The sequence below is a fragment of the Podarcis pityusensis genome (assembly GCF_964106645.2).
Source record: "Podarcis pityusensis genome assembly, chromosome: 1".
Classification (NCBI taxonomy): Eukaryota; Metazoa; Chordata; class Lepidosauria; order Squamata; family Lacertidae; genus Podarcis; species Podarcis pityusensis.
Genome location: NC_138028.1, coordinates 76278533 through 76290937, shown reverse-complemented (window position 1 = coordinate 76290937; position 12405 = coordinate 76278533). Strand labels below are relative to the sequence as shown.

Sequence of the window (12405 nt, the reverse complement as noted above, 5' to 3'; positions counted from 1 at the left end):
GATTTCGTTTTAAACAAAAAATTAAGGTCAGCTCTTAAAATCAATCACTCTCCCCTGCCCGACTTAATTGCAAGTTAGAGAGATGGATCTCTTGTCATCTCTACAAATCTTTGGCCCCACTGATGACAAATGACTTCAGCAGGCTGGCCTTCGCACTCCTGAGTTTTCTCAACCCAATGAAACACTTCACATCTGACTTACTGAAATGTTGTTTTTTTTTTTTTTTTTGTTATTCTGATATCCAATGTTAGTCCAGCAGTAGACCTCCCTTGCGCTTAAATGATTTGACTTAAATGGATCTACTGTGAGTATGATGAACATTGGTTGCCACCCTATTCATTTGTGTTTAGTATGCTATATTGTAATTATTGTTAGCAAGCCTGCCCCAAAGTATTAACACTGCCATATTGACCTCCAAATGAGAGAAGGTTCTCAGTACCAAGCATAATACAATCAGAGGCGTACCTGGGATCCTTTGTGTTCTCGGCACACACCCCAACCCCGGAAAATAATTACTTTGCTGTAGTAGCCACATTAGAAATTACTATATTTTATACAACCCATATACATGAAGTGTATGGAGTGTGAGCGAGGCCAGGAGGAAGGGCGAACAAAATCACATGCCTTTGTGCCACAGTGCAAGAAGGACAGGAACCTTCTTGGGTATTTGATCTCGCCACAACAACAGTGTTATGTCGCCACACACACATATATGTCATATACTCCATGGTCTCCAGCGCTTTACCTTCATACCGCCTTGCCATTTCTCCTATTGCTCAGCTCCCAGCTCTTGTCTAAGCTTGCAACCTTACACAAGTAACTGGAGACAGATTTCTGGGGAGATTTTTGTGCACATGCCCATCCCTCCCAGGCCTGCACCCCCAATGGGGGCTGGTTTTGCCAACCCCTAGGTACACCTACTGTATCAATACAGTGATCCTGATGCAGCGAAACACTTGTGAAACCAGGTCCCCTTGTCTGCTATGGAGAGCTGTGAAATTCAAATACAAGCTGTACAGTGCCATGGCTGGCATTGGCATAACCCTGCCTGTGCTCAACATAGCTGGCTATTGGATCACAGATGATACCTGTCTTTATGTAGACAGAGGGTGCCTCAGGGCTCTTAGTATTTTGCAGGAGGGCAGTGCATTGGAAGGTGTGAGCTGAAGGAATGAATAATGAGAAGAGGTATAAAGCATCCTGCAAGCAAATCAGGATGACTTGGGGATGAATGCTCACTGTCATGTAACTGCCCTGTAAGCAAGTTGGAACAAATGTTCAATAAAGATTGGACATAGTCTAACCACTCTGTAAGCTGTGTGCAAGCAAATCAGGATGGATGCTGAAGAAACATGTTGTCTAGAAAAGCCCAGACACACTGCACAGCCAAAGCCACAGTGCACATACCAAAGAAGAGCAAGGTAGGGGAGGGGAGATGGGGGGAAATGGAAAGGTAGATTTGTTCAAGTTAATATTTCTAATTTATTCTACTTCATAGCTCCATGCTATCTCACATATGTGCTACAGGGAGCATATACACTGGCATTTGCCTAAGCTTAGTTTGTTGGAGAATGTCCTTGACCTTCAACAGATAAACTTTGGAATCACATCATTCCCTGTGCTGCCCTGTAAAGTAGCTCAGAGACACCATGCTTATGAGGAGCCTTAAAAAGTAGCTTTTGCATGCTTCTTTCTAATGTCCTGGACTTGGACAAAAAATAAGTGTAACAGCAAGGGGCAGTTTAAAAATGCAGTGGAAAAATAGAGGTATTGTTGACAATAGAGCAAACCAAAACAGAACTTACAAATTCAGCTCTAGTGCTTATATCTAAATTGAGATTCACTTTTTCATCCTTTTTCTTGTACAGATATCTTTTAATGTAATATCTGGTGTTGGATATACTTCTAATTTGAAACATATAATGAAAAATTAATTGAAATCATAAATAAGTGATTCCATTACATGGTATGAGTACATTTTTTTCCCACTCCACTGAGTTTTCCCTGAGAAAGGAGAAAGAAGAAAGGTCTTAAGCTCCTTATTTCATTAAACAAGTAAATACAGTGATGGTTGTACTAAAATGCATGGAATATTAAGCTGCATTTCACATGAGTATAAACATTATTAGGTTTTGATACAAACCATTATCAATCAGTTGAGTATACAGAACGTTGCTTATTTTATGCCCAATTGCTTTTGCCACAGTTCCATCATATATCAATTCTTTTCAGTGTATTCATGGGTAAAATCAACCACAGTACAGTTAGATTCATTTTTCCATCAAGATACTTTGTACATATTGCCTGTTCATAATATGTGAAAATTAAAGTGGTATTTTGTAGCCTGAATGAATTTGCTGTTTGTATCTCTTTGACTCTGGACAATTATATCAGAGTATTAGTTTTTCCTCCGCAGTTGGCTAAATACAGCAGTGATATATAACTTTCAGTATTCCAGGCAAAGGTAGACACACACACACACAACTTCCTAATTCTCTTGGCTTGCCCAAAGTCTCTCGTGGCACAGATAATGTTCTGAACCTATTGCAACCTAGCTCACAATTCAACCCAGCCAATGTTATAGACATTATAGAAATGTATTTTCTACAAATGAATTAGACCTATGAAAGAAACATAAAAATTTCTATGGCTCACCATGATGTCAAGATCCTTCAGCCAAGATGCAACTCTAGTGAATACCCTCTTTGTAAACCCATTCTAGAGATCTATGATGGGGGGTTGGCATTTTGGGGTCCCCCATAAGCCCATTGTTTTATATCTGTAAGATGGGATTTTGTAGTGAAAGGAACTGCTGAAGTAGACAAACCAGTCTCTTTGTTAAATTAATGGTCCAAGCCAATCTTTTATACATAAATGGGGGCATAGTGTGATAATAGTACCGGTACATATAACACAGATAATCATGGTGCTTTCATAGCATCTTCAACTCTTCCAGAAAAACAAAACAAAAACCAGAATACTACTGCCTAACACACAGCAACATTACAGGACAAGAGAGACTCACGTTTAATATGATGGGATCTTAATTTCTAAAATGTTTAGCACCATGGTTAAAAGAGCATTCATTGGCAGTTTCCTTAAATATCAACTAAGAAGCAAATGTCTCTCTTTTTTAAAAAACAATACCACGGAAATGTGAAGGTTTGGCCTGTTCTATGGTTTATTTTCAATTACCAGGGCATGGCAGACTGGCAAAGCCCTAAAGGAACATGCTATGTGCTTGAGAAAGCATAAGTCTTCTGCAAATGGAAAGTTGTTTATTATTTTTTATTTTCTTCACTTGTTCTGTCCCTCTGAGTGCATTTGCATTGAACTTGAGTTCCAGTAAAGCAACACCACCACCTACAGCTCAAACATCAAACTGTCCACCAAATATTAAATAGCCTCTGTTACAGCTGTACCAGGCTATAACTTAGTTTTTTAAAAAACATATTGGTTTGCTTATGAGCATATTTAATATTTCTATTTTCAGCACTAGACCTGACAAATGCAAAGGACGAAAAGAAAGGAAACAATTCTGTTTTGTTTAGCTCACAGTGTTTTGTTTAGCTTACAGTACATCAGCCTACTAGCCAAGAACCACTGTGTGATGTGGATTAGTGAGATTTCAGAGAGCGTCTTGCACCAGCATCACAGATAAAAGAGGAAATCGTATAGCCTAAGGAAGCTCTGGGAAAGATTGAGGGCACAAGGAGAAGGGCACAACAGAGGACGAGAAGGTTGGACAGTGTTCTCGAAGCTACCAGCATGAGTTTGACCAAACTGCGAGAGGCAGTGGAAGTCAGGAGTGCCTGGCGTGCTCTGGTCCATGGGGTCACGAAGAGTCGGACACGACTAAACGAATAAACAACAACAACAAGCAAGCTCAGAGGTGCTTGTGAATTTCAAACAGCCCTTCCACTAACAGGGCTCTCAAAGAATCTCAGAATTGCAGAGCTGGAAGGGACCCTGAGAGTCATCTAGTCCAACCCCTCTACAGTGCAGGAATCTCAACTAAAGTTGACAGATGACCATCCAACCTCTGCTTTAAAACCTCCAATGAAGGAGAACCCACAACCTCTTGAGGGAGTCTGCTCCACTGTCAAGCAGCTCAATACTCGTCCTGCTGCATTGGGCTGATTGGAACTGTAGCCCAACAACAGCTGCAGGGGGTTGTGTTGACTAACCATGGCATAAGTGCTAGAAGAGTGGTAGCAAAACTGGCAAAGAGTTTCTGTGGCTCCTGAAAGATTAAGCAAGTAAAGCAGCCTGAGGTTTCACAGGCAATAGTCAACATTTCACATGGTCAAACATTTCACAGGAACCACATTTTTTTAAAGGCAAATTCAACTCCATATATTTGATGGATCTGAGCATTTGGCAAACCTAAAGTTGTATCCAGTCAATTTTATACGCTTTGAAACAAAGGCTGCTAAAAGTTATTGATCTGGCAAAAAACAAAATTTTAAATGTTGCTTGCCCCATGTATCAACTTATCAATAATGAGTTGTAGAATTACTGCACTGGATCCATTGCTATTATATTGGACAATGAACTGTTGAAAGCACACTTCAGAAATGAAACACCAGTTAAGAACTTTTTGGAGAAAGGCTTATAAAACCAAGGCTGCATAGAAGCTGAGTAGGGCATAAAATAGAACAGAGAGCTAATTTTGCAAAAGTTGGAAAACAATGTTTTGAACAAGGGCTGAGTTCATGAAATATCAGATAATATTGGGAATGTTCAGTGACCTTGTAAGAAACTTTCCAGGGAAATAAAAATATAAATTGGTGGAAACTATTTGTTTCAGCCTTTTCTTAAGCCATTTTTAATCATGTTCCTGTTAACAGAGTGTGGTCACTGGTGGTTGATGTTGCTTATCCCCATGAGTTTGCCAACAAATATATATATGTAAATATAGCTTTGAAGACTTGCCAGTTACTGGACCAAAATGAGTTAGTCAATCAAAATATCTTGTTAGAACAAAAGTACAAGACAGCTTTTCAGGCTGAACTGTTCAAAGCCACTGATCCATTGTGGGGACCAGCTTTTCATTCTCATTGTCATCCTGTGAGGAATGGCAATGTTTTCAGTCATCAGTGTTGAATGCTGTCAGCTTAGTGCTGGGTTGCAGCCCTTCAAATGCCATTGATGGATCAGTAGCAAGAAGGTATACCATCATAATAGGTAGAGTAAAGAAAGAAGCATCATTTAAAATTGAGCAAAAGCAAAGACCAAATGAGATCAGCTTTGCAACAATATCTGGACAGTGTGCAGAGGAAGATAGAAAGGAGGAAAATTTGCTGAAGGAAGTTTTAGCTACACTACATAGTTTGACATTAACTATATGTTCTTCAGTAATCAGAATGCCCAGTTAACCCTCTAAGTTCTGAGTTCAAAGGCCTCATTTATAGCCACAGAAAATCTACATGTCAACTGACTGCTACCCATTTTTGATTGTTGAGAAGAGAACTACTAAAAGCCTGCTCCTTTCAACTCAGACATGATCTGCTAGTAGTGTGTAACATTAACACCTAGTTGTTGGAAAGAGGTGAAATTATTATCCTTAACACAAATGCACTCTATACATTCTATTAATATGCACATCTGCCCTTGTCTGGAAGATGGATGCTAGATTAATTTGTTTTAAAGGGCAATAAAGATGAATTACAGTGTAATCCTGTACATGCCTATTCAGAATTAAGTTCTAACGAGTTCACTGGGTCTTACTGCAAGGTAAATTGGTATAGGATTTCAACCTTAGGCATTATTTATACACAAATCTATTATCTCCCATTGACCAGATTACAGCAGAAGTTAACAAGATGCTCCATGCCAGAACACCTTTCAAAATAAAGAATGAGTTAGGTATAGGATATGCATATAATGTGGTACAATAAGCTGGTTATCCATGCAATACACATCATGTAACACTGCCCTGCCCATGTAATTTCTGTATATTTTATTATATTTTAAATATATTGTACATTGCCTAGAGAACTTCATCTAGTAGGCAGGATATAAATGCTCCAGACAAGCAAACAAATAAACATGTTATAGGGGAAACCATGACGAAATACCTTACCTTCCCAAACAACACCAACAATAAATAAGAGGCACTAGAAAACTAGATGATAATAATGATGATTTATTAAATTTATATACTGCCCTTCATCTGTGGTTTGCAATATAGAAACACAAAAATACATAACATAATGACAAACAAAACAATAACCCCCATGTGTTGGGACAGAGCTGCAGAGCTTCTCTCCCAGCTGTTGCACCAGCAAGGTCATGACTGTGCACATGCACCTGTGGAGCCAGTCCAGAAGTCCTACAGATGTGCCTGTATACCCTGACTTCACGGCCACCTGTCTTACCCAGGCCCATCTAAGAAATCTGCAGTGATCATAGTTTTGGGAGGGTGAATCCACAGTTCCACCATATCATGTGAACTGTTACTGATGGATCCAGAAAGCGTAATCCTTGTGTTCATCCAGGAAACTTTTCTCGAAGCCTTCTAGCAAAACTACATTACAGCTGATGACCCATCTTTATCAATTGGAAGGGGGGGAAATAGTGGAAACCCCCCCCCCGCCCGTGGTGCACGAAAAGTCCACTACTATATCCTGATTCATATGTTACTATAATAGCATGTTTGGATACCAAGCTGCACAGGCAATATTTGGATACAGAAACCTTGTGGCTCACACAAATGACATGGGAAGTGACTATATTTGTCATGACTTCATTCCTGAGTAGCAGCCAATACTCTAGCACAGAGAGGAACAGACTGGATCAGGATGACCAGTGACGCAAGCTGCAGAAGTGCTGAACCCAGACCCAGTCCCATACACTAAGCCCATCCATCAGAGACCTCTAAACTAGGACCCTCAGTCAGCAGCACTTGGGAGAGGAGGAGCTGTCTCCTTTACACTAGGTGTTTCATGATTGTCAGTACCTGCTCATCAGTGCAGGCAATGCACAAGGCAGCAGCTGATGGAAAACTGATTGATTGCTATGCTGTGGGAACTAACTCTTTAAAGAAGTCTTGAGTCTTCAACAAGGAGGTAGAGTCTGGGAGGGAGAAAAAAAACTTGGTTGAGCTCCAGATTCTGTTAGAACAGGCTTCCTCAACCTCTGTCCCAGATGCTTTGAGACTACAATTCCCATAATCCCTGACCACTGGTCCTGCTAGCTAGGGATCATGGGAGTTGTAGGCCAAAACATCTGGAGGGCCGATGAGAAAGCCTGTGTTAGAACAAGTTGTTTTGTCTGATCAGACCTATCCAAGGTCCTGAAAACCCTACCCAATTCTACCTGCCTGACTAAACCACCATAGAATGTACAGTATATATGCTGTAATACCCGGTCGTCCCCTCGTCATCATGACTGTATGAGGGCCATACTTCCCTTGGGGCTGGTAGCACTGATTTGGTCAATCAATCATGTTATTTATTTACTAATAAGTGCTTTTATAGTGTCCTTCAATTATATTCCCAGGGCAGTATACAAAAGAAGAAGAAGAATAGAAAAGAATTAAAAATCCAATATGATCTACCTTTCCCATGTAATTCCTTTATCCAAACATTAGAGGTGCAGCATAGGATTTAGCCTTGCAGAAGTAGCAACTATGCTGCTATAGTAACATGTGCATTGGGGGCTGAGAGATAAGTCAAGAATGAGCCACACCACATCTGTCATAAATATATCCACTTTGGCTTTTAAGAAAATGAAATACATCACTCTCATAATTTTTTGACTAGAAAAGAAAATTCCTTCCATGTTGTCCCAAAGTCAAGGAATCCCACTCTCACCGTAGCCCTGGATATTCCACTCCTGACAGAATCTACAACCATCAGCATGTTCAAGCAGATGGAAACCTATTCGGTAAGCACTGCATGCTGTTCTTTATTGACCTCCATCAGGCCCTTGACCAAGTGTAGCAAGCAACTGATGGGATATGAAAAGGCAAATCAGTGTTTCAGCAGCGATGGTGTGATTGACAGATGGGGCTGCCTAGTGGAGCAGGAAGTGAAGCTGTATCGAAATAATATGGTTTTCTATATGTCCTTGCACTCAACAAGACTGAGTACTGTGACCATCAGTGGTAATTGAATGTCATCTAATGAGTGTGTTTTCAGAGGCTATCATTGCATTACAGTGGGCATCATTTTTAGTGAGATGTTCCCGTTGACGTTGTCAAAGGTCCATGTATATCATTGTGATTGCCAGTCTTGAAAAGCCATGTTTCTGAGTATAACAACAAGCACCTTCCAATTCCAAGCTACAACCTGAATAATCCCTGTTGGTCATTTTTTCAAGGGAGATGAAAATATAAGGTATTTTGACAATGACATAGGTATCCAAAGAGCATCTTAGAAAGTAAGTGCTTCCCTCCCTGGCAAGAATAAAGCCTGCAATGTGAGTACTGCATAGAATCCAGGCAATCATGCTCAGCACACAAAACTAGTCCACAGAGCCTGTTATATACCAACTGTACAGTGTAGCTGCAAAGGCTGAAGATTGATAGAATGATGCCTGTGTGCTTGATATGGATATATTACACTCACACATGTAACTAAATTACCAAACTGAGTATACAAAACCCACTGCTATGTGATCATATATACACACCCATTGTGAGTTCAGTGGTGTGACAGGATTGACATGGTAATTGACACAGAACAGGTATCAAGTTAAACCAACCTTGACATCTTGCTAAGTAAGGATCAGGCAAAGTAGAATCCCTTTGTATAAGGATGCATTTTCCTGCCACAAAGATGTGAATGGAACATGCTGCATTATTAAAAGCAGTTCACCATCAGTCTTAATGGCAAATAAAAGCTGTATAAGAGAGACAGATTATGTGGAAATGGCTTGGAAGGCCTGTTTGATTTGTGAAAAGCTGAATTTAAGGGCTGATTTGCTGAATAATGTCTTCAGTTCAAGTCTACGTACCTGAAATAATAATTTGCTCTTCAGTTATACTACTTGTGACATACAAAGTATTCAAGCCTTGCTGGATATTACACAAATACTACAGAATGTTTGGGCTTACAGCACAAAACTCTTGCTGCCATGACTGAAATGTGATCGATAGATGGCAGTGATTGGGTGCAGTGATATGAATATACTTTTCTTCATCAAATTGCCTGAGCAGCCAGTAAAGAAAAGCCAATGGAAATGTGCAAGTGTGACATGCCTTGTGTGTTCTGGAGAGTCACCACATGCAAGTGGATCATGACTGGGTCTTATCAGATGTAACGGCAGCTGTTGTGTAGCAGGTCACCACTACAGCTTACAATGTTGAAATGGCATTACAGTCCTGTCACATGATGTCAAAAAACATACCATACACCCATTTTCATCTATAGATTCATTGTTTATTTTTATAAAACCACATGGTGAAGCATCACTCTTAGGTCTCATATACACATTCACACAAACCTTTCATTTGTGTACAGTGAGTGAACAGAATGTTATAAAGAGCTAAAAACAAAGACAGTCAACTATTATTAAGTTTGCTTATTATTTTTGTGTTGTATATTTTTAGATCATAAGTGATTTGTAAGCCGCTCTGGAACCTTCTTTTGACTAAAGAGCAGGATAAAAATTATTCAAACAACAAAATAATGAAATAAGGATTGTTTAAAATTGCATTTGTATCACTTATTGTCCCAAGGTACACTCAAATCTGAAATTATTTTATTTAGCCAACATAAAAAAATCATGTTGTCTTTCTTTGTCATCCATCAAATTATTTTGATATAGAGAGATAGAATGAATGTGCATTGTCTAGCTGTTATTTCTATAATAATCCAACACTTTCTCAGCACTCCATGGGAATATGAGGATGCGGCTAATCACTGTTTGCCTAGTACTTCCTAAAAATGAATATGCAGTTCAGAGAAAGAGGAACACTAGATTGCAAGTCACATGAATATTTTTTAATGTTTTCCTCTGTAAAGTGTGGTTTTTAAGAGTAACTTTATAACCATAACCAACCTGAGTTCAATGAGACTATTGACCTAAATTACTCATGTGCATAACCATTTGCATGATTGGAAACATAATAGATAAAGGTAACAAGATAAAGATAAAGGTAACAAGGAAAATTTTGAACAACACATTCCTACAATAATGGTAATTGGAAATGACTGGAAAAGATGGTAAATTTACAAATACCAACAAGTTTTTCAGCTAGAATCAGGCAAGAGGTCTTTGAAGAACTATTAACTCAGCTTCATCAATTAATTTTTAAAGAGATCTAAGGTCTGATACATCTACCCAGATTTCACTCATTTTCTGAAATGGATTCAGAAGCTAGCTGCCAAATGAACCTGTGGGTTTTGCCCTGGCAAGGAGGTTCATATGCAGCACAAGGATTGAAAGCATTTCTGCTTGTCCAACTCACTTACCTACTGAGTTCTGGAGAATTGCTGCACTACTTTTTTGCAACCAAAAGGAAAAAGAGGACGTGTTTAACCTGCCCCCACTTCAAACCTAGCTATTTCCTCTTAGGCCTGTCCTGCATGTTTAAAGATAGCAAACACACTGACGGACTGAACCACAGAGCTTTCCTACACAATCCTCTGCTGCTCATTGGGTGGTGGAACATATTTTGTTTTGTTTCAAGTGCTGTTCGTTAATACTTTTAGAAATTGTTGTTTGTTGTACTTGCGTTGTTATTGATGGGTTTATGATATGGGTTTATGGTTGGTGTGGGTTTATGGTTGTGCTGTATGCTGCTCTGGGCGCTTATAGTAGAAGAATGGGATGATGATAATGATAACTAATAATATGAATCAGCCTCACCTACAAGAGTGTGACATTTAACTGTTTATAACATTTGTAATGCACTTCTTTTTCCTGGTCTTTGACAGTTGCAATACACACCCACACCCACCCACCCCTTTTTCATAGTCATAGAATTGTAGAGTTGGAAGGGACCATGAGGGTCATCTAGCCCAACCCCCTGCAACACTGGAAACTTTTGCTCAGGCTCAAACCCTGATTGAGCTATTCCAGCTGACAATGAGAGACATAAGGGTATAGGTGACATAAGCTGATATAAGGGTTCAGGTGATCCCTTAGGTATCCAGGACCCAAGTTGTTCAGGGCTTTGCAAATCAATGCAAGAACCTTGAACCTGGCTTGGTAGCAGATGGGCAGCCAGCGCAGCTGTTTTCACAATGGTGTCACATGTTTTCGACCAGCAATTACCAGCAGCAATCTGGCTGTAGCATCCTAGTCTAACTTAGACTAACATTTAGTGTAATGATTAGTCAAGAGAAAGTACCTGCCTCACAGCTCAGAATGTGTGTTAAGAGTATTAGAGAGCCTCAGCAAATGGTGGAATGGAGCCCCCCCCCCCGCATTTTAAGACAAGAAATCAGCCTTCACCTTTCAGCTTTTATTAGCCCCCTTCATGTCATTAAAGGGCCAGAGAGGCCACACTGTTAGCCAGTACCAGATTTACTCACAATCTAAGTAAGCTACAGCTCAGGACCTCCAATTATGACGGGCCTCTAGAAAAGCAAACAAAATTTTATACAATTGGTTAAAAGATAAAGGAAACGGGAAATATGGACTCTAAAACATACCTTATCATTCTGATAATTACAAATATATACTTGATTATTTCTAGTTTCATTGTCCTTTCCGTTAGAATAAAAACTTTTGGGGTGAGTACTGCCACAGCACCTCTTAAATTTGGCATAGTTAAAGGCCTCAGAGTGTCTTAATCCAGTTCTGCTGCTAGCCCTGCTCCTGCATTTGTGTGACTCCTCAGTAAACCTGCTGATTCCCACATGTGGAAAAAGGCCATGTGAGAAAGGGAAGCTCACAGGTGTAGGCCTTTCCACATGTCAGCAGCTACAGGAGCTCAAACCCTGCTTGGGATTAACACTCAAAAAGGGCGGGAACTCTTAAAATACTGAAAAGTGCAGAAAGGAGAAGCAGGTGTTGCTGAGGTAACGAAATGACCAGCATGGGCAGCTGGCTGAGGTAGACTAATTATTTGCTGAAGAAGGCATGAAGAAGACATGGATGAAACTGAGGTTTTGTGACGAATAGGTCTTCCTGAGAGAAAAGTGTAAGCAGCTACACACTGAAATGGTGGAGACCTTGCTGCAAGACATGAGACAGAGTAGACGCTGCGGCTCTGTGTGTGGAGAACAAGCAGTCCTGAGGTGAACTCAAAAGTGGCAGCAGTGCTGAGGAGATCTACAGGTCTGGTCAGAAGACTCACAACAGTAATAAAAATCTGACTATTCTACATTTGTGACAAAGGTAGGGGGGAAGGCATAGATATATATTTACAATTTCCTTTCCAGGGCTGGATTTCGGTTTGATGAGGCCCTAAGCTCCTGAGGGTAATGGGGCCCTTTATATGTCCAGCTG

The 12405-nt window shown here is 40.0% G+C and overlaps 1 protein-coding gene across 1 annotated transcript in view; it reads left to right on the top strand.

Annotated features, from left to right (window-relative positions):
- The first annotated feature begins 12009 nt into the window (after positions 1 to 12009).
- BRSK2 (BR serine/threonine kinase 2) overlaps positions 12010 to 12405 on the top strand; it is a 395119-nt gene continuing 394723 nt past the window's right edge. Inside the window, exon 1 of the mRNA XM_080998644.1 lies at positions 12010 to 12257. The gene's annotated coding sequence lies outside the window, so the exon portion shown is untranslated. The remainder of the gene's footprint in view (positions 12258 to 12405) is intronic.